We start from the raw sequence: 16,127 nt of genomic DNA on the forward strand, positions 1-16,127 counted from the left end.
TTTCTTAGAAAAGGTACTTAAAAATCCTATGATCAACAGAACGAAATAAAGGCCAACTAGTCCTGGCACTATAGTCCTGCGTGTTGAAGGCAAAATCGGCTTCATAGAATTAGAGAATGAAGAGAAACAAAGTTTGGCCCATGTTACCCTCCTCTGTCCCTTCTCAGGAATATCCTACAGAGCACGGTGCACAGAACACGTCAGCCATATTTAAGACAACCTCCAGTGTAGGTACTTCTTTCCTTAAACTTCTATTGCATTTTCTTCACCCACCCAGAGGTGCCTTGAAAGACAGGCCAGGTGATCTGCTTTCAAAAGGTCACAGCCTTGAAAACTCTATGGAGTAGTTCCACTCTCCACAAGCGGGTCTCCATGAGTCAGTTTCAACTCAACAGCAGCTAACAATATTAACATCAATTCTTCATGGTACTGTTCTTTAATCAAAAACTTGTAATTCATGATGTTCAATGCTGTTTTCGTTGAGTGCTGTGGACTTGATTTTGACTCATAGGATCCTCATGTGACAGAGTAGAACTGCCCCGTAGAGGTTTCTAAGCTGACCTCAATGGGAATCTTTACCGAAGCAGATCACCAGGTCTTTCTCCCATGAAGCCGCTGGGTCCGTTCGAACCACCAACCTCTCCGTTAGTGGCTGAGAGCTTAACCTTTCCTACCACCAGGCTACATTATTCAAAAACAAAACAAATGCACTTGTGCAAACAGAGGAGGTACAGTTTAAAGACCTCCTTGATTAATCTCATACTGTTCTTATCCTATTACTCTATCTTCCTGAGGATTTTTAGATACACTTTAAATATGTTCATTATAACATGAATCAGTCTCCATGTTATCAAATATTCTTAGAAAATAATATCTTAAATGGTCGTATAGGATTCCGTTGTGTTATTTTACGCGTTGCCAGATAATTAGCCTGCTTCCATTTTAAATGTTATAAATAATACTCTTGTAGATATACTTGTCCATAGGTTTTTGTGCAATCTCTGATGATTTCCTTAAGAGGCAATTTAGGATGTAGGTTGATTTGTTAATAAGTTATGAATATTTTTTAAATCCCAATTCCCCTGTTCCCCGAACCACTGGTAACCATGAATCTTCTTTGGTCTCTACACATTTGCCTATTTTAGATATTTCATATAAGTAGGGTCATACAATATTTGTCCTATTGTGTTTGGCTTATTTCACATAGCATATTGTTTTCAAGGTTCAACCACATGGTGGCATGTATCAGAACTTCATCTCTCTTTATAGCTAGAGTAGATATGTGTGTTATTTATCCATTCATCTGTTGATGGGCACTTGAGTTGTTTCCATCCAGAGTTTATTAAACTACTCCTTTGCTTCAATGTATACATGTGTTAACCACATTCATTAACAATTCTCAAAATTCTTATTTTCCTTTCTATTAGGAAACACATTTTATATTGAAAGATAATTAGCAAATGTTCAGGAGTTTATCTTTTCACTGGATTTATACTTTATAAGTATATTTTTTTATCAAAATCAGAAGTGAGGGTGGTATCTCTTCTACTTCTACAGGAGAGAAAATGAATGGTTGTGTAGACGCAAAATCACAAGTTTATTTGAAAAGTAAACATTTTAGTTAAAAATCCAGAGGTTATGTTTTTGTAATTTCAAAGAGATAAACAACAGGGATTTTTTTTCAGGCAGTTAACATCGTGTAGAATGCCTCAGTGGAAAAGAAAAGCTCTTCTCTACTCAAACAATTAGGACACAGTGAATTTAAATTTTTTATTGTGCCTTTCTCAGGAGACTTCGAAAAACATCCAGGGCACAGGTTATAGCTATTAAAAGGTATATGTTTGTAAATAAGAGTTGTAAGAAATGGCATAGCCAAATGTTAAGAATTATTTAAAATGCAGATAACATCTAGGATAATTTAGCCTAAGAAAAAAGAAGAATTAGAAAAGTAACAAGATGGTAGAGAGAAGAGAGTGACCATCTTTGTTTGTCAACCCTGCCTAAAGATACAGACTCATGAGAATTAGCCTTAATCTGTGTCGTGTCTTGAATCAGACGTAGCACAGTGCTGGCCACACAGTGAACAGCCTTGGACATCTCCTGTTCAACACACCCCTGTATGTAGGCACTGTGTCTACCTGAGCCTGGTAAACAGATCTGAACAATGCTACTGTAGAGGTGAGCCCACAGTATTTTGAAAGGAGGTCACTAATTCAGACAAGTGTTAAGGGAGGGAAGCTATATGAGAAAGGAGACATCTGTCTGAGCTGAGTTTTGATGGGTGAACAGAGATTGACTAAGTGAATAAAAGAAAAAATTCCAGGAATTCCAGGCAGAGGGAACCACATGTTCAAAGACACTAAGGCATCATGATGTGCTCAGGGAATACACTTCTGCGTGACTCGAGAGCGGAGTATGTGGCAAGAGTTGGTATTGTGGAATCAAGGCCTAGGCCATATGAGCGATGGTTGTTCTCATAGACCACATTAAAAAATTTGGATTTTATCTCAGAGGCAGTTACAGTTAGGACTTTTTACAAGGAAATGACATAGTTCTGTTAGATTTTTAAGGTTTAAACTGTCACTCCAGTAACAGCATGGAGAAGAGCTTGATAAGAAATTGATACTGAAGGCTGTTGTAACATTTCTGGCAAAATAATTATTAGGAACTGAATTGAGGCTGTGACTCTGGGAGGGGAGAGAAAGAGGCAGAGTCAAAAATAGTAAGGACTTAGCATTAGAACTTGTGACTAGTTTTGATAAAGGGGAAAGAAAAAGGGAAGAATCCAGAATAACCCTAGTTTCTTGCTTTGGGTGAATAAGTAGATTTTCCCTGGACAGGTAATATAGGAGGTAATATAAATTTGGGGTGTCAGGGAAGATAACAAATACAGAGTTTATAGCAACTATGAGACATCTAAGGAGATATCTAAGGAGCCCTGGTGGCACAATGGTTAAAAGCTCAGCTGCGAGTCGAAAGGTCGGTGATTCCAACCCACCACCTGCTCCATGGGAGAAAGATGTGGCAGTCTGCCCGTGTAAAGATTACAGCCTTGGAAACCCTATGAGATAGTTCAACTCTGTCCTACAGGGTCACTATGAGGTGGAATTGACTTGATGACAACGGGTTTAGTTTTAGGCTTATGAAATATCTAAGGAAGAAATTTCATTTACTAAAATACAAGATCTATGAGGACAGGGACCTTGGCTGTTCATTTCAATACAGCCTCAATGCCTAGAGCAGTACCTGACAGAGTGTAATGCTCAGTAAATTCCAGTTGAAAATGTGTTCTTGGAACTGGATCTCAAAAGAATGTTGTAGGCAATCATTCAATGTTTTCTGGCTTGCTTCCACAGAAAATTCTAGAACCTTCTTTAATGTCTACCAAGACAATATTGAATCCAGAAATATGGTGATTCTGGGTCACTCTCAAAAGAGTGAATTACAAAAATCTTAATAAGGTTTCTAATGGTTTTATTACTCTTAACAGATACAAGCAGTGTTTTTTTTGTTGTTGTTGTTAGTGTTTACTAACAAAAGATCAAAAACTACAATGAATTTTTGAATAGAGCAAACCAAGTGGAATGATGATAAAGCCATAATATTGGAGGGAGCCTATAATATTTTTTAATCAGACATGTGACTTTTAAGTTACTATGGGATTGGTTAGATCAATGTGTCCGACAATTTCATGTGTCATTTTGGCTAGGCTTTTATGGTATATAACACTAGTCTAGATGTTGCCATGAAGTGTTGATATGAGGTTAGCATTTAAAGCAATTGGCCTTAAGAAAAGCAGATTACCCTCCATAATGGTAAAAAAAACGGTAGACCTTATCAAATCAGTTAAACTCCTTAAGAGAAAAACTGGAGGTTTCCCAAGAGAGGGTTCTGCCTCCAGACTATAAAGAGACATTCTGCCACAATTATTCTCTCTCCCCCACCTCCTCACCTACAGATTTGGAACACAAGATGGTTGAAATTTCTAGTTGTTGCCTTACTTAAGGATTTTGGACTTGCCAGCCCCCACAATCTGGTGAGCCAAGTTCTTAAAATATTTTCCTCTCTTTCTCTCTCTCTCTCTCTATATATATACATATATGTATACACACACACCCCTGCTTCTCACTTATCGACTATCTTGCTATCCAACAATTCACATTTATGACAATAGTAAAAAATCTACTATCCAACTATTTTGTGTATTAATAATGTATGTTTGGCAATTACAAACATCGCAGTGCAAGGTGAGGTTAACACTGGCTGTGATGGTTAAGGTTGTGTGTCAACTTGGGCCATCATTCACTGTGGTTTAGCAGTTATCCCTTTTATGATGCAATTATTTTCTGCTTTGAATTTTTTGTTAATGCCATGTGTTTTCAGTAGTGGAATGCATGCTGAGTCATTATATATGTTTAAATTTTGGGTTGGTAACAAATTTTGAGAAATATTATGTGAAAATACATGATTTGTGGGAGCACATCTGGCCCACAGATCTTGGGTGTTGTTGTTAGGTGCCAACGAATTGGTTCCGACTCATAGCGACCCTACGCACAACAGAACGAAACACTGACCAGTCCTGCGTCAGCCATCCTTACAGTGGTTCTTATACTTGAGCTCACTGTTGCAGCCACCGTGTCAATCCACCTCTTTGAGGGTCTCCCTCTTTTCCGCTGACCCTGTACTTTGCCAAGCATGATGTCCTTCTCCAGGGACTCATCCCTCCTGACAACATGTCCAAAGCATGTAAGACGCAGTTTCACCATCCTTGCCTCTGAGGAACATTCTGGCCGCACTTCTTCCGAGACAGATTTGTTTGTTCTTTTGGCAGTCCATGGTATATTCAATATTCTTCACCAACACCACAATTCAAAGGCGTCAACTCTTCTTCAGTCTTCATTATTCATGGTCCAGCTTTCACATGCATATGATGCGATTGAAAATACCATGGCTTGGGTTAGGCACACCTTAGTCTTCAGGGTGACATCTTTGCTCTTCAACACTTTGAAGAGGTCCTTTGCAGCAGATTTGTCCAATGCAATGCATCTTTTGATATCTTGACTGCTGCTTCCATGGCCGTTCATTGTGGATCCAAGTAAAATGAAATCCTTGACAACTTCAATCTTTTCTCTGTTTATCATGATGTTGCTCATTGGTCCAGTTGTGAGAATTTTTGTTTTCTTTATGTTGAGGTGTAATCCATACTGAAGGCTGTGGTCTTTGATCTTCATTAGTAAGTGCTTCAAGTCCTCTTCACTTTCAGCAAGGAAGGTTGGGTCATCTGCATAACACAGGTTTTTAATGAGTCTTCCTCCAATCCTGATGCCCCGTTCTTCTTCATATAGTCCAGCTTCTCAGATTATTTCTTCAGCATACAGATTAAACAGGTATGGTGAAAGAATATAACCCTGATGCACGCCTTTCCTGACTTTAAACCAGTCAGTATCCCCTTGTTCTGTCCGAACAACTGCCTCTTGATCTATGTAAAGATTCCTCATGAGCACAATTAAGTGTTCTGGAATTCCCATTCTTTGCAGTGTTATCCATAGTTTATTATGATCCACACAGTCAAATGCCTTTGCATAGTCAATAAAACACAGGTAAACATCCTTCTGGTATTCTCTGCTTTCAGCCAGGATCCATCTGACATCAGCAATGATATCCCTGGTTCCACATCCTCTTCTGAAACCAACCTGAACTTCGGGCAGTTCCCTGTTGATATAATGCTGTAGCTGTTTTTGAATGATCTTCAGCAAAATTTTGCTTGCGTGTGATATTAATGATATTGTTCTATAATTTCCACGTTCGGTTGGATCACCTTTCTTGGGAATAGGCATAAACATGGATCTCTTCCAGTCAGTTGGCCAGGAAGCTGTCTTCCATATTTCTTGGCATAGACGAGTGAGCACCTCCAGTGCTGCATCTGTTTGTTGAAACATCTCAACTGATATTCCATCAATTCCTGGAGACTTGTTTTTCGCTGATGACTTCAGAGCAGCTTGGACTTCTTCCTTCAGTACCGTCGGTTCCTGATCATATGCCACCTCTTGAAATGGTTGAATATCGACTAATTCTTTTTGGTATAATGATTCTGTGTATTCCTTTCATCTTCTTTTGACGCTTCCTGCATCGTTTAATATTTTTCCCCGTGGAATCCTTCACTATTGCAACTTGAGGCTTGAATTTTTTCTTCAGTGCTTTCAGCTTGAGAAACGCCGAGCGTGTTCTTCCCTTTTGATTTTCCATCTCCAGCTCTTTGCACATGTCATTATCATACTTTACTTTGTCTTCTCGAGAGGCCCTTTGAAATCTTCTGTTCAGTTCTTTTACTTCATCAATTCTTCCTTTGGCTTTAGCTGCTCAATGCTCAAGAGCAAGTTTCATAGTCTTCTCTGACATCCATCTTGGTCTTTTCTTTCTTTCCCATCTTTTCAGTGACCTCTTGCTTTCTTCATGGATGATGTCCTTGATGTCATTCCACAACTCATCTGGTCTTCAGTCACTAGTGTTCAATGCATCAAATCTGTTCTTCAGATGGTCTCTAAATTCAGGTGGGATATACTCAAGGTCATATTTTGGCTCTCGGGGACTTGCTCTGATTTTCTTCAGTTTCAGCTTGAACTTGCATATGAGCAATTGATGGTCTGTTCCACGGTCGGCCCCTGGCCTTGTTCTGACTGATGATATTGAGCTTTTCCACCGTCTCTTTCCACAGATGTAGTCAATTTGATTTCCGTGTGTTCCATCTGGCGAGGTCCATGTGTATAGTCGCCATTGATGTTGGTGAAAAAAGGTATTTGCAATGAAGTAGTCGTTGGTCTTGCAAAATTCTATCATTTGATCTCCGGCATTGTTTCTATCACCAAGGCCATATTTTCCAACTACTGATCCTTCTTCTTTGTTTCCAACTTTTGCATTCTAATCACCAGTAATTATCAATGCATCTTGATTGCATGTTCAATCAATTTCAGACTGCAGCAGCTGATAAAAATCTTCTATTTCTTCATCTTTGGCCCTAGTGGTTGGTGTGTAAATTTGAATAATAGTCATATTAACTGGTCTTCCTTGTAGGGGTATGGATATTGTCTTCTCACTGACAGCGTTGTACTTCAGGATAGATCTTGAAACGTTCTTTTTGACGATGAATGCAATACCATTCCTCTTCAAGTTGTCATTCCCAGCGTAGTAGACTATATGATCGTCCAATTCAAAATGGCCAATACCAGTCCATTTCAGCTCACTGATGCCTAGGATATTGATATTGATGCATTCCATTTCATTTTTGATGATTTCCAATTTTCCTAAATTCATACTTCGTACATTCCAGGTTCCAATTTTTAATGGATGTTTGCAGCTGTTTTTTCTCATTTTGAGTCATCCACATCAGCAGATGATGTTCCCAAGAGCTTTACTCCATCCACGTCATTAAGGTCGACTCTACTTTGAGGAGGCAGCTCTTCCCCAGTCATCTCTTGAGTGCCTTCCAACCTGGGGGGCTCATCTTCCAGCACTATATCAGACAATGCTCTGCTGCTATTCATAAGGTTTTCACTGGCTAATGCTTTTCAGAAGTAGACTGCCGGGTCCTTCTTCCTAGTCTGTCTTAGTCTGGAAGCTCAGCTGAAACCTGTCCTCCATGGGTGACCCTGCTGGTATCTGGATACCGGCGGCATAGCTTCCAACATCACAGCAACACACAAGCCCCCATGGTACGACAAACTGACAGACACGTAGGGGAGATCTTGGGTAGCAGGTTTTATACTCTAGCATTAAAAAAAAATAGCTAGAGTATCAGGCAAAACCAGAGATGTCCCATGTACCCAAATGGAAGGCACCTCAAAATAAAAAGATCTTAGGTAGCAGGTTTTATTGTGAGGCACCTTCCATTTGGGTACATGGGGCACCTCTGGTTTTGCCTAATACTCTAGCTATTTTTCTTTAACGAATGTTTCTTTTGTCTTTCACCATTGCACAAGTCCTCACTGGAGGGCAGCAAGTATTTTCAGCAGGAAAAGTATACTTCCAAAGAACTCCAGAGGTATAATATATGGAAGTACATTCCATGAGCCACAAAAGGGTTATGTAAAGATGTAATTTAGCAGTTATATAAGGATGTAATTTGGCAGTTATGTAATGATGTAATTTGGCAGCTATGTAATGATGTAATCATCCTCCATTTTGTGATCTGATGTGGTCATCCACTATTTTTGCATAATGCTGATTTTCACATAACAACCTGGTCTTTGGATCCTAACCATGCCGATAAGTGAGGAGTGGGTGTATATATAAAGTGGTTATGTTTCTTTAGAAAATCTTAAGTCAGACAGCCAAGCATAATTATTGAGGATAATTGTCATTCACATGTACATCAAAAAATCTAAAAGGATTATTGTATTAGAATAAGAAGTAGTGAGAAGTACATAGCTCACATGGATATCTGGAAAGACTTTAAGAAAAAAGAAAAAAATCCTAGTAAGTGGCTCTGCTACTTGAAGAAGCTGGAAGAAATCTTCCTTGCTTCCAGTTACCAGAGAAGCTTGAATTACCTGCCTATCCCTTTAAGCATTTTCATGTACAAATCAAACACAGATGGCCCATTACATTTATGACCTCTCTGTCAATTACTCTAGATGGAGCATGCATTAATTATTGAAATATTTTCATAGTATACAAGTTTTTAATGGTTACATTGCCACAGATAATTTCAACTTTCTAATTAGAAGATGGTATAAACAATTTTATTTACGAGACTTAATCTCTTGAATGTAGTAAAAACTACAAATACAGTAGTGGGGTTCTTTTTCCATTTAACAGAGCCATACTAGAAATCCTCGCCTCTATTCTTGGAAGTCAACCCTGTGTTAGCATTGCATACAATACATAAACTCTGCCAAAATCTATTACAATTGTAGTAAATTTCGATTACTGGAGTTGTTTGTTATTTATGCCTAGATGATAAAGATAATATTGGGAATAACCCTCTTCTATTCTATGTAAAAATTACATCCATAAAATGTCTTGTTTTGTAAACAGTAAAAATAAATAAATACTAAATTTCATTGGAGTTTCAAATTGTTACACCTACTTTAGTTCAAGTCAGTAAACACTTTAGATAATATTAAAGACCACAGAGATGTTTAGACTTTTAACTGTGCCTCTAGTTTCTCTCTGGCATGATAAACAAAATACAGGGGCAATGTAAGTGTTAAAGAACAGTAAGTACACTGCAATGAAGCAGCATTTTAGAGGAGGCATGTGGAAGAATATCTGGGAAAATTTAGAGAAAGACATGTATTTTCTGTCATTTTGGAAAGAAACTATTTATTCAACAAACATCAGTTGAGCACCTACTATGTGCCATGAAGAGCCCTGGAGGCACAATGATTAAGTGTTCAGCTGTTAATCAGGCATTTCGAATCCACCAGCCACTCCTTAGAAACCTTATGAGGCAGTTCTACTCTGTCCTATAGGCTCACTATGAGTTGGAATTGACTCAACGGCAATGGGTTTACATGCCATGAACTCTTCTAGGCAATTAGAGTACAGGGGGGAACAAAATATAAAATCTCTGTTCCTATAGATTATAAATTCCAGCAGAACAAATAACCTCCTTTAACCCCCTTTGCACAGAGAGGAAATTTGAAATTTACACCTAAGCTCTCCCAGTGAGAAGGTTCTGAACCCAGAATCGGGGCCAAGGTAGTCTAGCTCCAGAGACCATATTCTCAACCTACCTTGTCTCAGATGCCTTCATTATTTCCAACTCACCTTTTTCTGGTTTAGTGACTTATTAATTCAGGTCCTTGAGAAGTTATCCTTAAATATAGTCAGCTGGACTTTCCTCAAAAAGCTCTTCACTTAGGTAGGTTAAGCTTAAAAAAAAAAAAAGTTATCTGTATTTCTTCTCTGAAATTCACTATAGAGAAAAATGTCAGGTGAGCAGTGGCACAAACGAGACAGGCATCACAGGAATACTGATTTCACAGCCCTTGGGATAAGTGGCCCTAGAAGCAACAGCCAAAGTCAACATTCAATCATTGACTTCTTTCAATGGTCAAAGCAAAACAGGTATTGAAAACTCAATTCTAGCAAGGTACAAATGGAGACTGCTTTCACAATGGGTTTGCACAACATGAAACAGAGCAATTGTCACATACCCTGGGGCATCAAAGGCTGGAAAAATATGGTCCCCAACCAGAATCACGCACGAGAATGGACAGTTAATACATGTATCAGGTGAAAATCATCTAGCAGTGATCAATGCTTACAAAATAGACCCCTCCAGCAGACTTTCATAAGAAACAGTGTAAATGGGAAGAATCTATGTAAAAATTAATGAAATAGTAATTAAGTGCTGCTCAATTGAGTTTGGGGTGTAAATTTGCCAAATTAAAAAGTAATAAATTTCGTACTGCTAATAATAAAATTTCCCTAAGTTTATATACCATTTCATATTTTACAAAAGTCTTTTGTTACTGGTGAAAGAGAGAGGGTCAGAGAGATTAAATAACTTGTCTGAGACCACAGCCACCTTAGCAGAAAACAACCTAGAACCTAGGATTACCAATTTATGAGGTCAGGCTCTGCACACTCTTTCAGAATTCTTGTCTGATCCTCACCAAAGGAGATAGAGAAGGTATTATCACGTCCATTGAACAGATGAGAAGTCTGAGGCTCATGGATACAAAACAGTAGTCCTTAGTTCAGAACAACAACAACAAAAAAAAAGTAGCCAAACATAAAAATTCACTTAAGGTGTGTTGGTGAGGAGGAGGGTGTGGGTGGGAGAAGCTAAGGCTGACAAGAATGGAGAAAGAAATAGGCAACATCAGAAGTATATAAAAGGTAAAGAAGTTGCTCAGAGGTGGAACTGGCTAATTTTTCTAGGACTGAGAAAAGGCACAACTAGTTACAAATCAACTGTGTTATAATTAAAACTATGACATTGTTGTGACTGGTTAGGCAGTGCCTAAAGCTATGGTTTCGTACTTGACTGTGCATCAGAATTACCTAGGACACTTAAAAAATATATAGTCTTATACTTAACTGAGACAGAAACTTTTGGGCATGGAGTAGGGGAATCTGGTTTTTACCAAGGCCTAAAGCCTTGATTCCTTGAAGTATGCCCCATGGACCAGCAATATTAGCATCACCTGAGAGCATCTTAGGACTGTAGAATCTCAGACCCCACCCCAGATCCACTGAATCAGAATCTGCATTTTAACAAGCTCCCCAGCTGTTTTCCTCTACATATTATATAGCTTGAATAGCACTGGCATGCAAAAGTTATACAGTGAAAAAGACAGAAGAATTGCTGAGTTTTATGGGATTAAATCATTAAAAATGAAATGGAAAGCATGAAGATCCATATCCTAGGGCATTAGTGAGCTGAAATGGACTGGTAGAGGTCATTTTGAATCAGACAATCCTATGGTCTCCTATAGCAGGAATGACACCTTGAAGAGGAATGGGGTTGCATTCATCATCAAAAAAAAAAAAAAAAAAAAAAAAATTTCAAGATCTATCCTGAAATACAATGCTGTCAGTAATAGGATGATATCCGTAAGCCTACAAGGAAGACCAGTTAATATGACTATTATTCAAATTTATGCACCAACCACTAAGGCCAAAGATGAAGAAATTGAAGATTTTTACCAACTTCTGCAGTCTGAAATTGATCAAATATGCATTCAGGATGCACTGATAATTACTGGTGATTGGAATTCGAAAGTTGGAAACAAAGAAGAAGGATCAGTAGTCAGAAAATACAGCCTTGGCAATAGAAATGATGCCAGAGATCACATTATTGAATTCTGAAGACTAATGACTTCTTCATTGCAAATACCTTTTTTCACCAACATGAATGGCGACTATACACATGGACCTCACCAGATGGAATACACAGTAATCAAATCGATTACATCTGTGGAAAGTGATGATGGAAAAGCTCAATATCATCAGTCAGAACAAGGCCTGGGCCGACTATGGATCTGACCATCAATTATTTATATGCAAGTTCACATTGAAGCTGAAGAAAATTAGAACAAGTCTACAAGAGCCAAAGTACGACCTCGAGTATATCCCACTTGATATTCTTGAGACCGTCTCACAAGAATAGATTTGACGATATGACGCATTGAAAACTAATGACTGAAGACCAGACAATTTGTGGAATGACATCAAGGACATCATACATGAAGAAAGTAATAGGTCATTTAAAAGACAGGAGAGAAAGGAAAGACCTAAATGGATTTCAGAAGAAATTCTGAAACTTACTCTTGAGCGTCAAGCAGCTAAAGCAAAAGGAAAAAACGATGACGTAAAAGAGCTGAACAGAAGATGTCAAAGGGCAGCTCAAGAAGACGAAGTTTAGAATTATGATGACATGTGCAAGGACCTGGAGATAGAAAACCAAAAGGGAAGAACATGCTTAGCATTTCTCAAGGTGAAAGAAAGAAGAAAAATTTCAACCCCTGAGTTGCAATATTGAAGGATTCTGCAGGGAAAATATTAAACAACGCAGAAAGCGTCAAAAGAAGATGGGAGGACTATACAAAGTCACTATACCAAAAAGAATTGGTCAACGTTCAACCATTTCAGGAGGTAATATATGACCAGGAACCAATGATAATGAAGGAAGAAGTCCAGGCTGCACTGAAGGCATTGGCAATAAACAAGGCCCTGGGAATTGATGGACTACCAATTGAGATTTCTCAACAAACAAATGCATCACTGGAAGCGCTCACTCATCTATGCCAAGAAATTTGGAAGGTAGCTACCTGGCCAACTGACTGGAAGAGATCCATATTTATGCCTATTGCCAAGAAAGGTGATCCAACCGAATGTGGAAATTATCGATCAACATCATCAATATCACATGCAAGCAAAATTTTGCTGAAGACCATTCAAAAATGGCTGCAGCAGTATATTGACAGGGAACTGCCAGAAATTCAAGCCGGGTTTAGAAGAGAACTCAGAAACAGGGATATGATTGCTCTCAGCAGATGGATCCTGGCTGAAAGCAGAGAATACCAGAAAGATGTTTACCAGTGTTTTATTGACTATGCTAAGGCATTCAAGTGTGTGGATGATAACAAATTATGGATAACATTGCAGAAAATGGGAATTCCAGAACACTTAATTGTGCTCATGAGGAATCTGTACACGGATCAAGAGATAGTCATTCGAACAGAACAAGGGGATACTGCAATGGTTTAAAGTCAGGAAAGGTGTGCGTCAGGGTTGTATCCTTTCACTATACCTATTCAATCTGTATCCTGAGCAAAGAATCCAAGAAGCTGGACTATATGAAGAAGAACAGGGCATCAGGATCAGAGGAAGATTCTTTAACGACCTGCAGTACACAGATGACACAACCTTGCCCGCTGAAAGTAAAGAGGACTTGAAGCACTTATTGATGAACATCAAAGGCCACAGCCTTCAGTATGGATTACACCTCAACCTAAAGAAAACAAAAATCCTCACAACTGGACCGATAAGCAACATCACGATAAACTAAGAAAAGATTGATTGTCAAGAATTTCATTTTACTTGAATCCACAATCAACAGCCACGGAAGCAGCAGTCAAGAAATCAAAAGACACCTTGCACTGGACAAATCGGCTGCAAAAGACCTCTTTAAAGTGTTGAAAAGCAAAGACGTCACCTTTAGGACTAAGGTGTGCATAACCTTAGCCATGGAGTTTTCAATTGCCTCAAATACATGTGAAAGCTGGGCAATGAATAAGGAAGACCAAAGAAGAATCGGTACCTTTGAATAGTGGTGTTGGCGAAGAATATTGAATATACCATGGACTGCCAAAAGAACGAACAAATCTGTCTTGGAAGAAGTACAACCAGAACGCTCCTTGGAAGCAAGGATGATGAGACTATATCTCACACATACTTTGAACATGTTATCAGGAGGGATCAGTCCCTGGAGAAGGACATCATGCTTGGTAAAGTAGAGGGTCAGTGAAAAAGAGGAAGACCCTCAATGAGATGGATTGACACAGTGGCTGCATCAATAGGCTCGAGCACAGCAACAATTGTGAGAATGATGCAGGACCAGGCAGTGTTCCGTTCTGTTGTGCATAGGGTCGCTATGAGTTGGAACCAACTCGAAGGCACCTAACAACAACACAACAACTGTGGTATTGGCAAAAAATAATGAATATACCCTAGACTGCCAGTAGAATGAACAAATTCCGTCTTAGAAGAAATACAACCAGAATATTCCTTAGAAGCAAGGATAGTGAGACTTAAACTTGTTTACTTTGAACATGTCATCATGAAAGAGGAATTGCTAGAAAAGGACATCATGGCTAATAAAGTAGAGGGTCAGTGAAAACCAGGGAAATCCTCAATGAGAAGAACTGACACATTAGCCACAACAATGGACTGAAGATGACACAAGACTGGGCAATGTTTTGTTCTGTTATACAGGTGGTTGCCATGAGTTGGAGACAACTTAACAACAACTAACTGAAACAACAGTATCCCTCTTCAAATATCCATTCACCTTATTATTAAAAGGAAGTCAGCCTGTTCCTAGTGAACTCACAAAGGCTCCTAGTGAGTACGACATCTATCTCCAAGTTCCTTCCTGCTCTAATGTTCTAGATTTCTATCATCCTCTAAGGAATTGAAAAATATCCAATTTTTTTTTTTAATGTCTCCTAAATGTTGTTGAAGCTTAACAGCTAATTCATGAGCTATCAAGTGTTTCAAGCATTTCCAAAATTCACCTTCAAAATATTTTTGAAAGTAAAACAGTGTGCATATGTCTAAATTTCCCCCATTTTCCACAGTTCCTCAAAAACTAATGAAGCACCTTGGCAATCAAGTCAGCTGGTTTTCTTTGCCTCCTCTACCCCACCCCCACAAGGTAATCAATCTATCAGGATCAGGAGACTTAGTGTGTTTACATTAGCTGGGGAAGCTGCGATGATTTCTGCTTTTGCTGGGGCTTCAGTTTCCTCCTACAACTGTTTAAACCAAGCTTTTTACTAGGGTCGCTATGAGTCAGAATTGACTCGATGGCAGCTACTAGGGTCTCTATGAGTCAGAATTGACTCCATGGCAGTGGGTTTTACTAGAGTGAAGTCGGGATGGTTTCTAACTTCTCCCACCTTGAGCTCCTTCTTTTCAGGCACGACATGTTTCCTTCCCTAGTTAGGGGAAACCTCTCCAGCCACCTTTCTGGAATTAGGGAAGAATTCTGGGGTTAGGGAACTCTCTTCCTCCTCCAGCCCAACTGCTACCACTCAAATAGGAGGAACATGACTATTGCTTTTTGATTTCAATGTCTACTCATTATTATAACAGTCAAAAAAAAAAATTTTAATAATAAAATAACTTCTAAACCTACCACCTGATATGTCCATCATCCGTATACATCTAAATTCTTTAAGTTTATATACAGGCTTGCCTTTTCACTTTTCTTAAGATGACAAAGCAATTTTTCAGTATTGTTATAGACATCATAGCATTTTACTGCCCTCATATTATTTTAACACTGATATAGCATATGTATGTAATCAAACTCCTATTCCTGGACATATAAGTGACTTCCAATTTGTCATTATTAGAAGTAAATTCTAAAACCTAAGTTTAGAGATTCTAGAGATTCAATCCCAATATTTGATACATATTCTTAAAAGAAATACCTGGCTTATGACCAAGATCTTATTGCTAACTTCCATGAGGCTACTCGTTAGTGTATACCATTAGTCACAGGGGTAACGGGCCGAGAAGTATAAAGAAAACTCTATAAAATCTCTCCTTTTTATCTTAAAAATCAGCTGAAACTACATATTCTAATAGGTTCAAAAGTATCATTTTCATTTATGAATTACTATACATAGGCTAAATATGTTATTAATATATGTTGGGTTAGCTTCAGTGTGCTTAAAGGTCCTGAGTTACAAACAGTTCATGGGTTACTTAGTAGGCCCTTTCCTGGTTTTGAGGCGTGTACTTAGCAGAGCTGAATAGAGACTTGCTGTAGCCCAACATTTTAATAGAGTTGCAACTTGATTAACCAGTTGCTGTCGAGTCAATTCCGACTCATGGCGACCTCATGTCTGCAAAGTAGAACTGCGCTCCATAGGGTTTTTATAGTTGTG

At 38.6% G+C, this 16,127-nt stretch overlaps 1 long non-coding RNA gene across 1 annotated transcript in view; it reads right to left on the reverse strand.

Annotated features, from left to right (window-relative positions):
• Window positions 1-16,127, reverse strand: part of LOC126057159 (uncharacterized) — a 134,414-nt gene that overhangs the window by 60,372 nt on the left and 57,915 nt on the right. Inside the window, exon 5 of the long non-coding RNA XR_007512440.1 lies at window positions 9,769-9,872. This is a non-coding gene — a long non-coding RNA (uncharacterized LOC126057159). The remainder of the gene's footprint in view (window positions 1-9,768; window positions 9,873-16,127) is intronic.

This window comes from Elephas maximus, chromosome 13 (assembly GCF_024166365.1).
Source record: "Elephas maximus indicus isolate mEleMax1 chromosome 13, mEleMax1 primary haplotype, whole genome shotgun sequence".
NCBI lineage: Eukaryota > Metazoa > Chordata > Mammalia > Proboscidea > Elephantidae > Elephas > Elephas maximus.